Source organism: Xenopus laevis, chromosome 5S, assembly GCF_017654675.1.
Source record: "Xenopus laevis strain J_2021 chromosome 5S, Xenopus_laevis_v10.1, whole genome shotgun sequence".
NCBI classification, from domain to species: Eukaryota; Metazoa; Chordata; class Amphibia; order Anura; family Pipidae; genus Xenopus; species Xenopus laevis.
In genome coordinates this window covers 108,379,354-108,400,646 of record NC_054380.1, presented here as the reverse complement: position 1 = coordinate 108,400,646, position 21,293 = coordinate 108,379,354, and positions in this window count along the sequence as shown.

The following is a 21,293-nucleotide window of genomic DNA, read 5'->3' as shown; positions in this document are numbered from 1 at the left end:
GTGGGATTTTTTTAATGTGTGTGCCTCTGACAAAAGCATTGTAATTTGCAATGAGTGCAGTCAGAAACTGAGCCTTGGTAAGCCCAACAGCCACATAGGTACAACTTCTATGCGAAGGCACATGAGCGGCAAGCACAAAGCACTTTGGGAGCAACACCTCAAAGGCAACAGGCAAACTAAAAGCCACACTCCTTCTGGTCCAGCATCTTACTGCTCTACCTCTGCTCTCCTTGACCCGTCTGAACCACCCTCCACTCCGCCTTCCACCTTGACCACCTGTTCCCATTCCCAGTCATCTGCCACCAGCCAAGTTTCTGTGAAGGCCATGTTTGAGCGTAAGAAGCCAATGTCTGACTGTCACCCCCTTGCCCGGCGTCTGACAGCTGGCTTGTCTGCACTCTTAGCCCGCCAGCTTTTACCATACCAGCTGGTGGACTCTGAGGCCTTCCGCAAATTTGTAGCAATTGGGACACCGCAGTGGAAGGTACCCAGCCGCAATTTTTTTTCTAAAAAGGGAATACCACACCTGTACCAACATGTGCAGAGCCAAGTTACCGCATCTCTGTCACTTAGTGTTGGGCCAAAGGTCCATATGACTACTGACGCATGGTCCTCCAAGCATGGTCAGGGCAGGTATGTCACCTACACTGCCCACTGGGTGAACTTGGTAATGGCTGGGAAGCAGGGAATGGGTAGCTCAACAACAACAGTGGAGTTGGTGTCACCGCCACGGATTGCACGTGGTTCTGCCACCACCTCTACTCCTCCATCGCTCTCTACCTCGTCTTCTTCTTCTTCTTACTCTGCTGCTGGGTCCTCCTTCTCCTCCTCCACACCTGTGCACCCCCAGCTCCCCCTAGGCTATTCGACGTGCCAGGTACGCCGTTGTCACGCTGTCTTGGGGATGACGTGCCTGGAAAGCAAAAACCATACCGGATCTGTACTCCTGTCATCTCTGCAGTCACAGGCCGATCGGTGGCTGACCCCACACCAACTGCAGATCGGAAAAGTGGTGTGTGACAATGGAAGCAATCTGTTGGCAGCGTTGAGACTAGGCAATTTAACACATGTGCCCTGCATGGCACATGTGTTAAATTTAATAGTCCAACGTTTTGTCTCCAAGTACCCAGGATTCCAGGACGTTCTCACCCAGTCCAGAAAGGTGTCGGCCCATTTCAGACGTTCCTACACAGCCATGGCACGCCTTGCTGACATTCAGCAGCGCTACAACATGCCAGTCAGGCGTTTGATTTCTGACAGCCAGACTCGCTGGAATTCAACGCTCCTTATGTTGGAACGTCTGCTGCAACAACAAAGGGCCGTCAACGAGTACCTTTTTGAACTGGGTGGTAGGACTGGATCTGCACAGCTGGGGATTTTTTTCCCCCGTTACTGGGTGCTTATGCGCGATGCCTGCAGGCTCATGCGACCTTTTGAAGAGGTGACAAATATGGTCAGTCGCACCGAAGGCACCATCAGCGACCTAATACCCTTCGCTTTCTTCCTGGAGCGTGCCGTGCGACGAGTGACAGATGAGGCTGTAGACCAGCGTGACGAGGAGCTGGAAGCGCACGATTTCTGGTCGGAATCACCAGAACGAACCCAGGCACCTGCTGCAACGCAGGGAGAGGTGCCAGAAGTGGAGTCAGAGGAGGAAGGTGGCTTTGTGGAGGAGGAGGAGGAGGACCAACAGGAGCAGGCTTCCCAGGGGGCTAGTGGTGACCTTTTGGGGACCCCTGGTCTTGTACGTGGCTGGGGGGAGGAGACCGTGGATGATGCAGTCCTTGATAATGAGGAAGCGGAGATGGATAGCTCTGCATCCAACCTTGTGAGAATGGGGTCTTTCATGCTGTCATGCCTGTTGAAGGACCCCCGTATCAAGAGGCTTAAGGAGAAGGACCTGTACTGGGTCGCAACGCTACTAGACCCTCGGTACAAGCATAAAGTGTCAGAAATGTTACCAACATACCACAAGTCCGAAAAGATGCGGCATTTACAAACCAGCCTGCAAAACATGTTGTACAATGCTTTTAAGGGTGATGTCACTTCAGGAACTCATCAACATTCCAGGGGCAGAGGTGCCAGTAATCCTGCCACGAGCACACCTGCAAGGACAAAGCCCTTTGGCCAGTCTGTAACGTCAGACATGCAAATGTTTTTCTGTCCAAGGCAGCGCCACAACCCTTCTGGATCCACCCTCAAAGAACGCCTCGACCGGCAGGTAGCGGACTACCTGGCATTAACTGCAGATATCGACACTCTGAGGAGCGATGAACCCCTGGACTACTGGGTGCGCAGGCTTGATCTGTGGCCAGAGCTGTCACAATTTGCCATGAACCTCTTGTCTTGCCCAGCCTCAAGTGTGCTCTCAGAAAGGACCTTCAGTGCAGCAGGAGGGATTGTAACTGAGAAGAGAACTCGCCTAGGTCACAAAAGTGTCGATTACCTGACCTTTATTAAAATGAATGAGGGGTGGATCTCGGAGGGTTACTGCACGCCGGAAGACTTGTTCTGACTTCTATGCAGCTGTCCTTCTCTTCAAGCCTCATGACTCCACACACAGCTGTCCTTTAGCGTCCTCCTCCTCCCTCCGCCACCGTTACAAACTAGGGTGCAAACCCTACTGGTTTAATTTTTTCTGGCCTCTGTGCTTCAGTGGCTGCAACCAAAAAAACTGGGCAAACAATGTCTACAAGGTCAACGTATGGCAAAAAATGACTATTTTCAGCATTTATATGGCATATTTTTTCTGGCAACTGTGCTTCAGTGGCTGCATCCAAAAAAATGCATATTTTCTGCATTTATATGGCATAATTTTTCTGTCAACTGTGCTTCAGTGGCTGCGACCAAAAAAATGCATATTTTCTGCATTTATATGGCATAATTTTTCTGGCCTCTGTGCTTCAGTGGCTGCAACCAAAAAAATTTATATTTTCAGCATTTATATGGCATAATTTTTCTGGCAACTGTGCTTCAGTGGCTGCGTCCAAAAAAACTGGGCAAACAATGTCTACAAGGTCAACGTATGGCGAAAAATGACTATTTTCAGCATTTATATGGCATATTTTTTCTGGCAACTGTGCTTCAGTGGCTGCGTCCAAAAAAACTGGGCAAACAATGCCTACAAGGTCAACGTATGGCAGTTGTTTAAAGAGAACAGTAGATTACTAGCCAGCAAAGCTACCTAAGCTAAAATGTCCCTCAAATCCCTGCAGACTTCTGTCCCTCCAATACAGAGCAGTATCAAGCAGATTACTAGCCAGCAAACTTACTATCATCTGTCCCTGAAATCACTAACAGCTCTCCCCCTACACTATCTCTTCCAAGCACACACAGGCAGATTTTTCAGATACATTTTTGCCCTTGATCCCCCTCTGGCATGCCACTGTCCAGGTCGTTGCACCCTTTAAACAACTTTAAAATCATTTTTCTGGCCAGAAATGTCTTTTCTAGATGTTAAAGTTCGCCTTCCCATTGAAGTCTATGGGGTTCGCGAACCGTTCGCGAACCGCTCGCGTTTTTGCGCAAGTTCGCGAATATGTTCGCGAACTTTTTTTCCGACGTTCGCTACATCCCTAAAGAAAAGGGAGTGCTGGTCCATTGGTAATTGATACGTACATATAATCACCGTGCACCCCGCCATCAATAGCAGCCTTGGAGTGCGGATACTCATTGGAGAAAGTATATATATATATATATATATATATATATATATATATATATATATATATATATATATATATATATATATATATAAATTTGGTACAAACCGCACTCAAAGGACTTCATATATGAAAAAAGAGAAAAAAAAAGAAAAGAAAAAAAGAAAAAAATACTTTATTTCAACGTTTCGGCTCCTCCACTCAAGCCGTCTTCAGGCTCGAGCGGAGGAGCCGAAACGTTGAAATAAATTATTTATTTTTTCTTTTTTCATATATGAAGTCCTTCGAGTGCGGTTTGTACCAAATTTATTGTATGACCATTTTTACCTGCACCTAGGCATTTTTTTGTTTTGAGTGCACTCACTTTGGAGTATATATATATAGTGAATAAAGTGCCCCCTATTGTAAAATATAAGGATAATATAAGCCATACAGGTTATGGAACCAAATCCGCACAGGTTTTTTGGGCTTAATTATTAATACACTTTCCCGTGAATTTTGTTTGCAAAAACGTGAAAAATCTGTTTTTCACGATTTTTTGGGATTTTTCATCAGATTTTGACGATTTTTCAGATTCTTCACTTGAAAACTCAGAATTTTGCCTGAAAACTCCAAAAACTTTGGGGTATTGCCAAAAAACCAGGGCACATCAAAAAATCTATTTTTCCTGATTTTTGCATTCAGAGTTTAGTAAATAACCCCTCAATTGTACATGGTATTAGGCCTGGTTTTAATGGGCAAGCAACAAGTCGCTTGATGTGTTATGGAGCACTTTAGAAGGATTAGCAAATAAACAAAAGAAAGGTCTCGGATATCATCTCTATATCATTAAAATAAATATTTACCCTGGGAGTGCTGTATTATCAGACAATGGAAAATGTAGCCTCTAATGAATGTTATAAATATGTGAAAAATTACCAGTCTGTTCTGTGACTATGTCAAAGCCCATATTAAATTGTTATAAATTCTAGTAGATGGTACATTATTCTTTATTAACATGCAATTACTGTAACTTAATGGAATCATAGTTAAAGCCATCACACCATCCTGTAAGCATGCAGCTGTTTAAATACCTACCTATAAGGTTTGACACTGCAACAATGAAAAATGCTATGATATGTTGCTGTGTGAAGATAATATAGATGGAGCACTGGCTAGTCCATATTTTAAACATATCTCATTTGCTATTCTTGATTGATTCAATTTGATTCAGATTGGGTTTGCCAGCTCTCCATCTGCATGTCCCTGAAGCATTGCAAGGACTTCACAATGGAATAATGGGAAATAAGAACCTTCTGCTGCAATCACATCAATTGGTTGTAACCTTTCATTACAGGCATGTGCGGAAATGGCCATAATGTACTTTCTTTCTTTACTCAAGAAAGGCAGGAGATGCAGCTTATAAAAAATAACTGTTAACTCTTGCTGGGGCCAACGTGTCATTCACACATGCACAAGTGCAGACACCATAGTGTATTGTGAAGTACTCATGTGAGTGGCATCTAGATAAGACTTTAAAATGCTGCATTCAATATTTGTATTCATTTAAAAGTGGAATGTGCAGAAAGACTGTAAATCCAATATGAACTATGAGAATTTCACAGCCAGGAGGGCTGTAGCAGCAGAGAATAGCACTGTCAGACTAGGATTGCTCTGGAATGTTCCTATTTGGTGTCATCTCCAAGTGGCAATGACAGAATTGCAATAGGTAACAGACTTTCCTTTTAATGGCTGCTGGCTTGAAGGTTTTTCACTGTCACAGTTCTTCCCATGAGGACAACAAATGCTCAATGTTCCATTGGGTCCTAGATACAAATTGCCATAACCCTTATTGGATCCTATTTAAGAGTTTTTGGGAGTGGTATTGTGTTGAACAGGGCATGGAGCTAACAAAAGAGTACCGGTAATCCATTAAGTATTGTGTTACAAAGAACAATTATGGAGGCACCTGTTTTATTTGCATTAGGATGAAATGCTCTATGAGTAAGCATTAGGGCTCATTTATCAACACTGTGCAAATTTGGCCATGAGCAGCAACTCTGATGTGGGCTCATTCCTGTTCACAACTCGGGTTCTGAGTTACCAGTGAGAGGCATAGGAAAGGCTATCATTCGTCAATACCCATCATCAAGACCCATCTTAGTCTGAAGTCTGATAGCAGATTATTTTGTATATTGAGTACCGTAATATGTATAATATAGACTCAGTCTCTCTTCTTAAAAGTACCTTCCATGTAAAGCCATTTCCCCTCTAAACAACTACTCATCCCTAATGCTAATTATTTCCACCCAAGAATTATCATGCAAATAAATCCTGACCACTTAGATGGTTTTTTCACCTTTAGAAAGGTGTAGAAAGGCATTTTCTGAGGCAATTTGAAGTTGGTTTTTGAGTTATTTAGCTTTTTATTCAGTTTGCAATTTCAGCTATCTGGTTGCTAGGGACCAAATTACCCTAGCACTCATGCATTGATTTGAATAAGAGACTGGAATATGAATAGGAGAGGCCTGAATAGAAAGATAAGTAATAAAAAGTAGCAATAACAATACACATGTAGCCTTACAGAGCATTTGTTTTTAGATGGGGTTAGTGACCCCCTCCATTCTATAACATACTAAAATGTGATAATTTAATATGAAGGACTGACCTACAACCATAACTACTGCAAACATATATTTCTTACTTCTTATTCTTATTAATAAAGGGAACTATGTACATATAAAATGCTTAAAAAATAAACATTAATGGTTGATGTGCGTGTCTTTTTTCAACCAAAATTACAATTATACTATGAAAAAAATAATTGGATCATCAATATTTTTATTAACAAAATATTTTCTGAGGTTTCAGACTGAAAAAGTAAAAGGCACATATAATCCACTAAGCAACAAATTACACATCTCTACCAAATGCTGCAGACAACAGGTGTTCTCTTAATGGCACATAAAGAACATTTGGAATGCTCACAGAGCAGCATTTAAAGAGAGGGCCATTGAATTCAGTGCCCTCAGTCTGAGCCACACCATAATACAAATCTTTAATTATAGCAAGCTTGGTAATGTTCTGTATAGCTCACCATTGTTGAATAACCTTAAGTGGAAAATAAAATCTAATTTCTTTGTTTGTTTGTCACTTTGCTAGGAGGACGTGCAAACATAAACAGTACAGCCTTCACTGATCCATGGACATTGTAATGCATAGCAAATTAGATTCAATTGATGGGTAAACACACTTCTGATTATAGCTAAGGTCAACTGAGCAAAAAATATAAGGCTGTAACTATAATTTACTATGTGTACTGCTAGCATAGTTATATGATAGATAGACAATACCGCCAGATATTGTATGGTATATTACACAATATACAGTATAATAAAAGCAAATTGGAAACACTGAAGCAGTAATGTGTAGAACAGGAAGCATACCTGACACAAGAAATATAAGTGAATGTTAGGGGTTTAAAGGTTAATTTACAAATGCTCTGAATTTAAGTGCAAGATCAGTGTGTGTGTGTGTGTGAAGGACAAGGCTAATGTTGCACCACACCTGCCAATGCTCCCTAACTTGTGTGTTTGAATGAAGCAGTGTCGGACTGGCCCATCAGAATACCAGGAAAACTCCCGGTGGGCCCAGGTGTCAGTGGGCCCTCCTGCTTCTAAACATTTGGCTTATTTCATGGCCATTCCCTATTTCTATGAGAATAAAGAGGCTAAATAGATGGAATAATAGGTTGTAGTGTGTAAAGAAAAGAGAATAGGAGAATAGAGGTTGAGTGAGGAAAGGAAGAAAATAATACGTAGAGTGGGCACCTGGTCTAAAGGTTTTTGGGTGGGCCCCTGATCTAAGGGTTTTTGGTGGGCCCCTGGTGTCCCAGTCCGACACTGGAATGAAGTCTATATTATGGAGTCTTCCCCCAGACCGTCCTCCCCTCATACCGCTTCAGAGGTCTTTAAAAAAAGTATAAATGCAGAAAATGCTCTCCTAAGCAAGCTTGCTTTTTTATCTCTTGTAATTAACCATTGTTCATAGTTCATTCAGCGAAGAAATTACAAAACAAGGTGAACTGTTCTAAGGTTAGCTCCCTGTGTTTTTTTGACAGCTGTTGATGTGTGCTCCCACAACCCCCTCTTTTGTTTATTTTAGGACTTTATAAGGGTTATTCTGCAGGAGGAATGGCCAAACTTCAATTTGATTGTAGCACTCCCACATTGTCCCTTTAATAGTGGTCTTGTACCTTTAAACATAAGTGTTGGTCTAGATGATCTTTCTCTTATAAAAGCAGGAAACAGAGGAGGATTAAGCATTTGAAACCAATGCTATATTCTTGCCAATTTATCTTTTATAATGGGGACCAGGGAATGTACATTGGTTAATCTCCTATCTTTTTTGTATGCTCATATGAGTCACTTGATGTCACTTTTTTTCAGATAGTTTGCCTGGTAAGGAGCAAACTAAGATGAACATGGAAGCTTTGTTGAGGCTGAGTTGACAGGTGACATCTCAAGTTCCAATCAAAGGTTATAATAGTTATAGAGGTTTCACCCTGGGTGGTTATTTACTAAATTCCGAATGCAAAAATCACAATAAATTCATGATTTTTTTAATAAAATCGGACTTTTAAAAATATCATGAATTTTGGAATTTATTAAACCTCGAGGATGGAAAAGTCTGAATCTGAAAATCCAGCATCTCAGACCTGTCGAGGTTGCATATAAGTCAATAAGAGAAGTCCCAATGATTTTTTTGATGTGCGCTGGGTTTTAGGCAATACCCTGAAGTTTTGGAACAAAATTCCGAAAAAAAACTTGAAAATCGGATGAAAAATCCTAAAAAATAGTGAAAATCTGATTTTTCTCGTTTTTTTTTTTTGGAAAGTGTATTAATAAATAAGCCCAAAAAACCCGTGCGGATTTGGTCAGAGTTTTTTTCAGAAAATATTGAGATAAATTTGGACTTTGATAAATAACCCCACTAGTGTTGGCCTTGCTGTTACTGAGTCAAAAACATTCTCATTAATAAAGCTAAAGTCTAATTTAATGGGCAAGAAATGCAAAAGCCCTGAACACATTTTAAAATAATGCTATTTTTCCAAGTGGGGCAGATTTATCAAAATTCAAATATCCTTCTCATTTTCTCTCAGAACAAATCAGTTGTCACAAATGCTTCAGAGCATTTTTCTAATTTTATTAGACCACAGACCAGAGAGAAAGGCCTAAAAAAATCAATAAGCATCTAAAAATCTCAATTTGTGGGATGGCTTTTCAGGGGACATGTCAGAACAAACAAAAGGAAATAATAGCAGGGCTTCCTCTCGAAATAAAAAAAGTAGGAATAATAATAAACAGTGTATTAAGTAAAATAATTTTCATATTTGGATTTATGGTATTTTGTTATTTCTAGATTATCTCCCCAGTTTCTTCTATATATATTTTCTTGGAGCACAAAGCTTAAGAATCAAACCTTTTACATATACTGTAGGCCCATGGCTTTTCCCTATAACATTAAATAAATTAAAATGTTTTCCCTTATATTTCACCCTGGATCAGCAAAGTAAAAGGTTTCACCAATCATCTCCTCTTCATGGTTATCTGTTAATAAAGACCCTGTACAGGTGTGGGACCTGTTATCCAGAATGCTCGGGACCTGGGGTTTTTCCGGATAATGGATCTTTCCGTAATTTGGGTCTTCATGCCTTAAGTCTACTAGAAAATCATTTAAACATTAAATAAACCCAATAGGCTGGTTTTGCTTCCAATAAGTATCAATTATATCTTAGTTGGGATCAAGTACAAGCGACTGTTTTATTATTACAGAGAAAAAGGAAATCATTTTTAAAAATTTGGATTATTTGGATAAAATGGAGTCTATGGGAGACAGCCATTCCGTCATTCGGAGCTTTCTGGATATCGGGTTTCCGGATAAGGGATCCTATACCTGTAGTTGCCATTGATATTGATATCAAAAAAACAAAACTTTTATCATGTATACAAGATCTTATTTTACCTATCTTTAGCAGAAATCTCACTGACTCTGTTTTATTACCATGTTCACGGCATTTGTTACAGTATCTTAATTAAAACTGTGTAAAAAGCAGTTGTTTAAACTCATTCTGAAAGTCCTACTTTCATTAATAAATATGTGTCCAATGTTTTATGCAGCGAGAATATATTTGTCATAACAAAGCTCATAAACCAGTTATATGAAATGCTGCCATGCTTCATTCAATCACTGAGGATTCTTACAAATATTCAGTCTGTGGTACCAAGATAATGAGAAGGCGGCGAGAAATAAATCAAGAGGCCAAGTGGGGACGAAAAGCAGATTTTGCTACATTATCCTAAGCGCAGGTCACCAAGTAGAGATACGTGTGCCTGCTGAATTGCATGAAGATTGATTTCTTTCTTTGTATGATAATGAATCTATCAAGAGATTATAACACCACAAAATAAAGGAACAATAAAGAAGTAATTCACTAAACGTTCATTAGTTTGAGACTGATGTCAGGATACATTAAAATGTTGTATTTAGAATATTCAAGATGCAAATAGACTGAAGCTCTATTCATGGCTCTTCTGAGCACAAGGAAAGCATGTTTGAAATTAAATTAATCAAATTAATCAAAATGTTGTCATCAATTTCTGTCCATTAAAATATAAAAAATGTCGTCTTAGTTTCACTTTCTCAGTCCATTTAATCTACTTGTGTAAAATATGTTACATATTGCACAAATAATTCAACTAGACAGTTTGTGGAGTGTACGGGAAGATCCCTTAGCTATAATTATGTAATTGGAATTAAAAAAAATATCACCACACACACAAGGAGGGAATTCTCTGGATAAACTCCTTAAAAAATAAGTAGAGTGGAGATTTTTCTTAGGAACCAGACAACCGTAGAATATAATGTTTCCCGCTTTGTATAAACACCAATGTGATACTTAGTATTTACTTTAGGTAATAACAAAGTTTTATAAATATCTCAAATCTGTTTTGTTAAAAAAATCTAGTGTGATCAATGTGACAACAAATAGTGAGGGGGTTATTTATCAAGCTCCGAATTTATCTCAGTATTTCTAAGTAAAGAAATCCAAGAAACTCCGAATTCCCGAAGGGACCTTATTTATCATTCAAACAAATAGGTTCGGGCAAACTTCGGACCATTGCCCAAAAAGTCCGAAGTTTTCTGACTTTTTGGCCCAAAATCCCTGAAATCATCACCTTCCCCATTGACTAATACAGGACCCCGAAGCTTTGAGATCCCAGGTTTTCGGATTCTGAGTTTTCATACCATCGGACTTTAATAAATCCTGAAAAATTCAGATATTTTTTAAGGTCCGAAAAATCAAAATTTTTGGATTTCAGGTATTCAGAGCTTAATAAATAACACCCTTAGGGGCAGATTTACTAAGGGTCGAATATCGAGGGTTAATTAACCCTCGATATTCGACTAGGAACTAAAATCGTTCGACTTCGAATATCGAAGTCGAACGATTTAGCGCTAATCCTACGATCGAACGATCGAAGGATTATTCGTTCGATCGAACGATTAAATCCTTCGAATCGAACGATTCGAAGGATTTTAATCCAACGATCGAAGGAATATCCTTCGATCAAAAAAACTCAGGCAAGCCTATGGGGACCTTCCCCATAGGCTAACATTGAGTTCGGTAGCTTTTAGCTGCTGAACTAGGGGGTCGAAGTTTTTCTTAAAGAGACAGTACTTCGACTATCGAATGGTCGAATAGTCGAACGATTTTTAGTTCGAATCGTTCGATTCGTAGTCGAAGTCGTAGTCGAAGGTCGAAGTAGCCCATTCGATGGTCGAAGTAGCCCAAAAAACACTTCGAAATTCTAAGTTTTTTTAATTCGAATCCTTCACTCGAGCTTTGTAAATGTGCCCCTATATGTCTTTTCTGATTGACTATTAAGTACCTGTCTGTAAATGTGTAAGGTTCCTTTTTTAGATGTTTTCTTTTTTGAATAAATCTACTTTTTAATGGCATCAACTCCTCTCTGATGGTCTGGTTTGTGCCAGCCCATGTTCGAAGAAAGTGTCTATAACCACCCCCAAGCTGAAGGTCTGGTCTCATGCACCAGGACCCCTGTTAACTTTATTGAGTAAACTCCTGCTGTTATTCATAATAGAACATGATGTCCTTTGAAAAACTAATAATTAAACAAGCCCTGACAGTAGGGAAAAAACAGGAGAGAAGTTGACTGGAATTGAAGCAAAACTCAATATTGAAATAAATGTCTGTCAAATTGTTTTTAGATAATTAAGGTCTTATTTACCATTTACCAAAGGGCTAAAAATTGCCATGATCTTGCCCAATATGCACCTTGCCTCCTGAATGAAGTATAAATAGTTGCACATCATCATCATCATTTATTTATATAGCACTGTCAAGATACGCAGTGCTTATATAACAGCATATTGTGAAACTTCAGGCATGACTCGCATTTGTACTTTGTAGCACTAAGTACAAATTAAGTACAAAAGTACAACTTTTCTTTGCGCCAGTTATATTCAGTTTGGTGCACGTTGTAGACTGTAGCTTACTCAATTTAATGGGGATGGTGCAAGATATATAACCGCATTAAACTCTTCACCATTTGCTTTAATTACAAAGCATACCACTCTCTCCAAGCTAGTTGTCAAATAAACTGTTTCAGATACCTTTTGCCAACACATTTGGTTTAGAAACCCTACAATTACTGTTACTGACTTTTGCGACGCATGCCAGGAAAGACAACTATAATTTGATAACTATATCAAATAATAACCACAAGAAAATAAAAAAAAACTCTTAGTGATGTCTAGTAGACCAATGTGATAATAGTACATTATATTTCAGGCATCTAATATCACTGCTTCTGTAGGTGAAATGAAAGCAGAGTAGAAATGGGTGGTCTTTAAACATTTACCTTTGCCTAATACTGTAGCTGTAAAGGGAAATGACCCAGAAGGAAAATATTAACTCATGATGTTATATACCATGTGATGAATCCCTATGTGCTTGCCACTTGAATGAGATATATTTTGTACAGATCTTTGTGGACAACCCCCACCCATTTCTCACTTTTATAGCTAAGCTTGAGCACTCTGCATAATTTATTATCTTGCATGTACAATTAAGTGAAAGGTCACCCAAATCTAATTAGAAATAGGACCTTTTTACAATACTAGCACTTTTCACACTAAAAAAAAGTGTTGTCCTTTTATTAGCTTCAAAATTACCGGTACAGTGTGTATAATTATAGTTATCCTGTTAATAGAGGAGCAAATCATGAGAACTTCTACCAGTCTGATGTAAATGAGACATTTAGAGGAAAATTTCATTACATAAGTTTATCTTCAATTTGCTGTAAACTACCTCCAAATATTCTGAGGTGAAGTATTTGTAAAATAATACACAATAAATGACCAAATTAATTGAATGTTTCTTGCTTAATCACAAGAAAAATTAAAAACATTTAAAGAATCTATGCATTTTCTGTATATGTAATTTATAACCAAACTATAAAGACTACTGAATGTTTATGGAAATGGTATAAAACCTACAGTTTCTGATGTGGATTGCACTACAAAGATAAAATGTTGGACATGCTACTGGGTAATATACTGTTAAGGAGCATTGATATTGGCATATAACAGAGTAAGCATACAGCTGTAGTGATGGGCGAATTTGCGCCGTTTCACTTCGCCGAAAAATTTGCGAATTTCGCGAAACCGTTTTTTGACGCCGGCGCCCGTTTTTTTGACGCCGGCGCCCGTTTTTTTGACGCCGACGCCCGTTTTTGACGCCGGCGCCCGTTTTTTCGGAAAAAATTTTTTGGACGCCGGTGAATTTTCGCGGGCATTTCGTGAATTTATTCGCTGGCTGCGAAACGCGCAAATTTGCGCCTGGCGAATAAATTCGCCCATCACTATACAGCTGGACAAAATAATCAGTGGAAAGGTCCAATGGAAAAAAATGGATTCAATTCTTTATAAACATAGCAGTGGCCAAATACTGTATACTGCTGACAAAACATATCATTGAATGGACGCACCACTGGAAATACATACTAATGATTTGATATGTCACCAGATGATCATACATCTGCATAGAAAAGGTATAAAGAAGCTACCACCAACTCAGGAGACTAACTAATATGGATAAGATACATTTTCAATAATTAGGTAGAGGAAAGAGAGAGAGCACCCCTGAATTTTCTGCAAAGTGGGTCAGATTCACCCACCACTAATTCTTATGCTTTGTATGTAAGAAGAATATCTTGAGTAAAGGATCCAAATCCTAAACTTTACTTTACTTTACTAACTGGAAATCAGAGCTTTCTCCCTTAAAATATAAAAGTGAATGCATTTTAAGACTTGTATGTTATTGTACTCAAAAGTTTTCATGCCTTCATTGTGTCACGAATCGGCACCCAAAATCCAGAACCAATGCTAGGCTCCCTGGTCTCGGCTCTTGCTTCTGCCTTTAACAGTCACTTTCACCTCTGGAGGAGCCCTCGGCTAATTGGATGCCGCCAAGTCTTATTAAGAGAGGAGCCAAGCTTAGGGTTGTGGATGGGCAGGGGGCACGATGGTTAGCAAAGTATTTTTGGGCAGAAGGTCACAGTACAAGGAGCAGACAGAAAACGTAGTCAAACCAGGCCGGTTGGTGCAGGCAGAATTCAGGCGAAGTCAGACAGGCAAGGGTCAAAACCAGGATATCAATCAGAAGAGTCAAGCCAGGCACAGGTCGGATTACAGGTTTCAGAATGGTCGGATAACAGGCAGAGGTCGGGATCACGGAATTCAGCAAAGTCAGGCAGGCAGGGTCAGAATAGGAATCAGTACACAGAATGAATCAAAATAGCACCCAGGAACTCACAAAAGATGAACCTACAATGGGCAGTAATTTCTCAAGAAAGGCCCCTTTAAATACCTTTAAACCCTGCGCCAGTGCGCAATGACGTCACCGCACATGCGATGCTGCACCCAGAAAATCAGGAAATGTGCGCTGCGTGTACCCTAAGGCAGTCACAAGGCAGCAGGCAAAGGGGAGGCATCATGCAGCAGGCGTCCCGCCTGAGGCGCGGCGGGCTACCCCGCCGGCCCACTAGACCACCATGGTGAGTGTTTATTATACATTGTTATTAAGTAATATGTATATTAAAACAGGCCTACCAGTACCCCCTTATAACCACAACATTAAAGTTGTAGTGGGAAAACATGTTTTTTTAAGAAATACATCATTTAATAACACTTCTTCAGTAGAATCCTGCATTGAATTTCATTTTTTAATAGAGCAAACACATTTTTATATTTGATTTTGTAGGGCTAGACATGTTCTTAGTTTCCCAGGTGCCCTCAGCTGTGTTAATTGTGCTCTGATAAACTTCTGTCACTCTTTACTGCTACACTGAAATTGGTGATATGTCACCCTTTCCCTCCCCCCAAGAAGCCTATCAACTAAAAAATTGGCAGATAACAAGATGACAGCTTCCTGACAGCTTCATTGCTAAAACTGATGTCAGAATAGCATTAAATAGTAAAACACCTAAGTCTGACAATGAGTCCACGACTCCTCCAGTTACTTTGATTTGGAGAAACAATAGCTTATCTGAAAGCAGTTGTATTGTGAATCCTGGCTCTTTTTGAAAGCACAGGATCTAGCTCAATGAACTGAGATAACTGCCTACACATCAATATTACAACTAAGACATGAATACAGTTATTGGTTCAATATTTTTTTTTAAAATTGTAGAATTAATTAATCACAATATACACAGTGTAATTTAGTCATAATAAGTACACTATAAAAATTATGACAGAATTTCTTTAAATATTTGCCACAGTATTCAACTGTGGTAAATACATAAATAAATTATAACTTGCTGCATTGCTATAAACCTTCCGGCACATTTACTTTCTTTGACACAGTGAGCAAAGCGTGATTTCAAGCACAATCAGCATGTTTCTACCCACAATGCTCCATTTTCCTCTGAACTCTAGCAACATTGAACTCTTCAGTTTGCTTAGTTCTGAACGGATGGCAGGAAGGACTGATCTGCGCTAAGTACAACTAAATGATAATGTGAAGAGTGCATTTAGTTGCAAGTACTTATAATGAAAATGATTTTACCTGCAACTCACTGTGGGGAAAAGAACAAGTTGCTTATCTTGTACGCAGACATAACTGAACCCTCTTATATTTTGTTTTAGTTTGATAATGATATTGTGCCCATTTTATGAAAGAGGAAAAAGGGAATACAGTCATATCAGGTTACCAGCATCCACAAATTATAAATTGACTTATTAAGGTCGTGAAAGAATTTCATCAGCAGAAAAACTTTGGAAGAGAAAATCGCAATTTCAGCAGCATGGGTATATATATATATATATATATATAACAGAAGTCACAAATGCATAGCTTTACTTTAGAGGGGGAAAAGTAATCAGATAAAGTGTCCAGTCTTAAATATTCATGATAGCCTTTCATCACCACTGTAATTCTTCATTACGTACTTGGGTGCCTAGTTAGTTTAAATGAATAAGGGTTCAGTAGGTCAATCGAAAAAAAGAAAGGCATACATTTTGGAAAACAAAAGCATATACATAAACAAGACACATGATTAGAAGAAGAATAAATTGGATAGTTTAACCTCAATATTTTAGATTAAAACAAGAATGTTAAACCTTGAAAGATGGGGACTGTTGTGCCAAGATAATTGTGTGGCTTGTTCTATAATAGGTTACATTAATAATTGCCATAATGCTGGAGACCTACTTCTTTCAGTACATCCATAAATACCTATAATACCTGACACTTTACCAAGCCATTTATTAGTATTGATATGATTTTATACTATAAAATAGTGTTAATATTTTATGGTTAAATACTAAACTTTAAATGGGTAAACATTCTTTATACTAAATGAACCTTATGCATTCTCAGTTTCCACTCAGTTTTTTTTTTAATTCGGTTTCCTAAGAGGATAAACACCTTCCATCAAATCACAAAGAAAAATCCTCCATAGTATTGAATAATTACTGTATATAGTGGACATAGGTACAGATTAGGTCAACTAAATAAGTCGCTTGAATTATTTTTCATATTTCAAGTGTAATAAGTTCCATTGGAAGATCTTGTAAGGAGCATGGGGACTGGGGATTCTGATTTGTTTTCACATTTTTCCTGAAATTATATATAGTATATATAAAGATATATTATATATACTGTATATATCATTTACTGGGGACTTTATGTTAATTATATTTCTCTTTCTATAGACACTTAAATGGGATTGTTAGCCATGCAAGGTGTTCTTGGAAGTGGAGCCTTGACTGGAGGGTAAATGCTTATTGTAGACAGAATGCCTATTGTTTTAGTGGAACATGTAGACAGAAATATCAAAAATATCAAATGACTACTTTTAATAGCAATTGCATCTACAAACTGTAAAATCCTTGACACAATACAAAAGTGTCTATTGTAAAGTTATGTAGCATGAAATCTTCTTTTATTATGCAAAATGTTACATTGACAACCTATTGAAGGGTGAAAGCTATTGGGGTGTGTGAAGAATTATGTTGAAAGTCATATGAACAATACTTACGATATGCCCAGCACCAAGCCAGCTCCCAGAGATTTGGTTGAAGCCCTGGCTTAAAGTAATGTCTTCTGGGGAATTTACTACAGAGAGATCCAGAATCCTAAACAATTCAAAACTTTAAAAGAGTAGAATTTTAATCATTGCCATACCATCGTTACCTGCCTACTGTGTCTATTTGTTTGTAAGCGATGTATCCTTATGTAAAGAGCTGCAGAAAATGTTCATCCTTTATAAATAAATGTAATAATAATAATAAAAAATCGACATAACGACGTGTTAACAATTCAAATGCAAAGTAGATGCACACTGCAGTAATACATAGAAACCAATTGCTAAAGAGGTCCCTGCTCTGCTAAACTAACCTTTTGTTCTTGGTTCCCCGATTTAGTCAATTTACACCGTATTCACAGTTTAAGTTTTACTGTACATCTTTTGTCCCCGTTGTTATTGCATTTAGAAGTGTGAACAATAATACTGTACGTCACTGTATTTGCATGGGGAAATATCTGTTTGTGATATGTTGATGAAGAGCTGGGTAAGTTTGCTGTAGACTCAGTACTAAGTAGGGACAAGTGCTAGACAGCTGATGGGTGCTCTCTTTAATGTCTGTGGAATGTGGCAATGGTAAGCGGGTGCCTGTAGAATATACAGTTGGTAATATCCATTTGTGCTGCATATCTACAAAATGATCTATGTGCAGGTCAAAATTCAGCATTTTTAGTCTGTTCTATCAGTTACAAATCTTACCCTTCTTTTTGTGTTCCTTTACAAAACATTTTTCTTAGGCACCATCAGGGAAATGCAGAGACCATGAGGAAAGTAAATTTAAAGGGGTTGTTCACCTTCCAAACACTTTTTTCAGATTGTTCACCATAAACTTTTTTTTAAAATTGCTTGCCATACTTTTTTACCGTTCTTCCATTTAAGTTTACAATTTAATGCTTCGGTCTCTAATGTTTTAGTCTGGCCGCTCAGTGATTGAGGAACATATGAACTGTTACAATTTGCTAATTTAACTGATACAATTAGTTGATACGTTTCTCAGCAGCATCTCTGGAATATTAACAACTATTGTATGAATTTTAACATCTGCCTTTAATAAAACTCAGGGATTCTGTTCAGCAGGGACAAAGATAACACATGTATCCACTTAATGTATCAGTTTAGAACAGTTAAAGACTCGGCTACCCCCCCCCCAGGGTCGGATTGGTGTCCGGTGTCCCGCTGGCCCAGTCCAACTCTGCCCCAGAGCTGCTTTAGAAGGTGAAAAATGAAACTTTAAACTTCAATATTAGAAAAACTGTCACAAATCAAAAATAGAATGTAATTGAAAAAAGTCTTTATTTCTGGTGAACTATCTAAAACCAACTGAACTGAAAAACATGTCAAAGTTCTTCACTCGCAGACCTTCCAGTGTGCACAACTGCATGCTAGTGATGGGCGAATTTGTACCATTTTGCTTTGCCGAAAAATTTGCAAAATTTGCGAAATGACGAAAAGTCTGTGAAACGGTGCCAGCGTCCGTTTTGGATGCCGGCGTCCGTTTTTGACGCCGGTGTCAGTTTTTTGGACTCCGGTGCACATTCGCTGGCGAAAATGCATCGGCGTCCAAAAAACGGACCGCAGCGTCCAATTTTTTTGACTCTGGCGAATTTTCACCAGCTAATTTTTGCAGACGTTTCACGAATTTATTCGCGCAAATTCGCCGCAGATTTGCGCCTGCCGAATGAATTCGCCCATCACTACTGCATGCAAAGAACCTGTGACAGGGTGAAGAAACACAAGGAAGCCTTGGAATTAATATCTGCCTTGATGAGGTTAATTCAAGGGCTTTCTTAGCATGTTGCCCCTATACACAGAAGTGACTTGTCTAAAGTGAATTGCATACTAACATGGTTATCAATTACATGCACTGGCACACATAAAATACACCATGCTGCAACTTTAGTGCAATTTACTTACACATGCCTATTTGCTTCAATGTGTAAGGAGTCTTAAGATCAAATACTTTCCCAATTAAAGCAGACTGAATGAAATTGTGGAAGGAACATAGAACAACATAGAAGAAATTGTTCTGTTTAAAGGGGTGGTTCCCCTTTAAATTAACTTTTAGTATTTTACAGAATTGCAAATTGTCTCAGAAAACTACTCTTTACATCAAGCTAAAATTGAATATAAAGGTGAACAAACCCTTCACTTAAGAGTTAGGAGAGGCTGCAAATGGATAAAGGTCAATAAACAAAACTTCTAATATAAGTAATTAGAAACACAGGTCCTATTTAGCTATGTTCAGAATGTCTGGCTAAAAACACCCTGAAGCAATATACAACATTTCTATTTTGCATCTCAAAAATGGCATGGGTCTTAATTAAATGTCAGGATCTTACTGGGTACTCTGTAACTCATTTTATTTCCAGTAATAATGTCTACTAGAGCCATGTATCTGTTTATGCTTCAGAAAGACAATAGAGGAATCACTATGTGGGATATGTAATAAAAGGCACTAGGTTTCTACTGGTGTAGTAACCCCATTAACCAACAACAGGAAGCATTTATCGGTCACCCACATGTTATTGGACGCTATTGGTTACTGTTCCTGGACAAACCTAGTGCCTTTGATTACATTTGGGAGTAAGGTTTACTTTAAATATGGGCACCTTACAATTAGGAAATTAAATCAGCAGTTCTAGATATCTATATAGTTGGCCAGAGTAGCATAATGTATTAGTTTGCATTTCTCTGACCATACCGTTTTCTAAAGTGGATGATAAAAAAGATAAAGAGATCTAATTTCTAATTTTTTAAGCTAATGCTATGTGTGTGACATAAAATAAATTTCTGGTTAAGAATATTTTTTTTCTGTATAGTACAGGGGACACTACTTACTTGGGGCAAGAATTATATTACAATTAACTGAGTATATCCTTAAATATAGAACCTAGGAACTTTAATAAATGCAGTTTTGGTAGCCATTATGGGCATGGCTACAAAAATTGCAGCATGCTTCTAGTACAGCAGCAGTGCAACCTATTCTTTTTTTTTAAACTTTTAGGTTTCTTTTTGTTGAAGGGGGTGCAATTTAAGATAGCTTGTGCCTTTCAAAACTTGAGGTTTCTTATTCCTGCTGAAAAAATACCTGGCAATCATTTTACCTGAACGGGCTTTTGAAACAAAGAAAAATATTGGCAGCTTTTAGGTACAAAAGTTTTCCTTAATTTCAAATGTCAGTTCAGGTAAAGTAACGCAGATTGCCAAATTTTTTTCGCCAGGAAACCCCGTGTGATCAGTAATCTCATGCAGGATTTTCTAAAAGATTGCCTGTGCCTTAAATTAATCCCATGGGGGCACATGTATCAAGGGTCGAATTTCGAGGGTTAATAAACCCTCGAATTCGACCCTCGAAGTTAAATCCTTCGAATTCGAATATCGAATTAGAAGGATTTAGCGCAAATGCTTCGATCGAAGTCAAAATGGTACGATCGACCGATAAAATCCTTCGAATCGAATGATCCGAACGATTTGAAGCGAATGATCGAAGGATTTTTATTCGATCAAAAATATGTTAGAAAAGTGCTGGGGAAGGTCTCCATAGGCTAACATTACACCTCGGTAGGTTGAAAGTGGCGAAATACGAAGTCAAAGTATTTTTTAAAGAGACAGTACTTCGACTATCGAATGGTTGAATAGTCTATTGATTTTTACTTCAAATCGTTCAAATCATTCGATTCGATCGAATTTGACCAATTCGATGGTCAAAGTGCCCAAAAAATACTTTGAAAATCGATTTTTTTTTTTTTACATTCAAATTCTTCACTCGGGCTTAGTAAATCTGCCCATTAGTGTTTGTTAGAGTAAGGCACATATGGTATTAGGTTTGATTGATCTAACAATTTCAAATATATTTAGCAGTGTACAGTATAATAGACTTTTTCATTATCAAACAAGGAAAAAATAGTATTGTTGTTCTGATGCCATCAAAAATGGCAGGGCGCTCTCTGCATAGTAATGGCCGGGGGCTTAACTACAG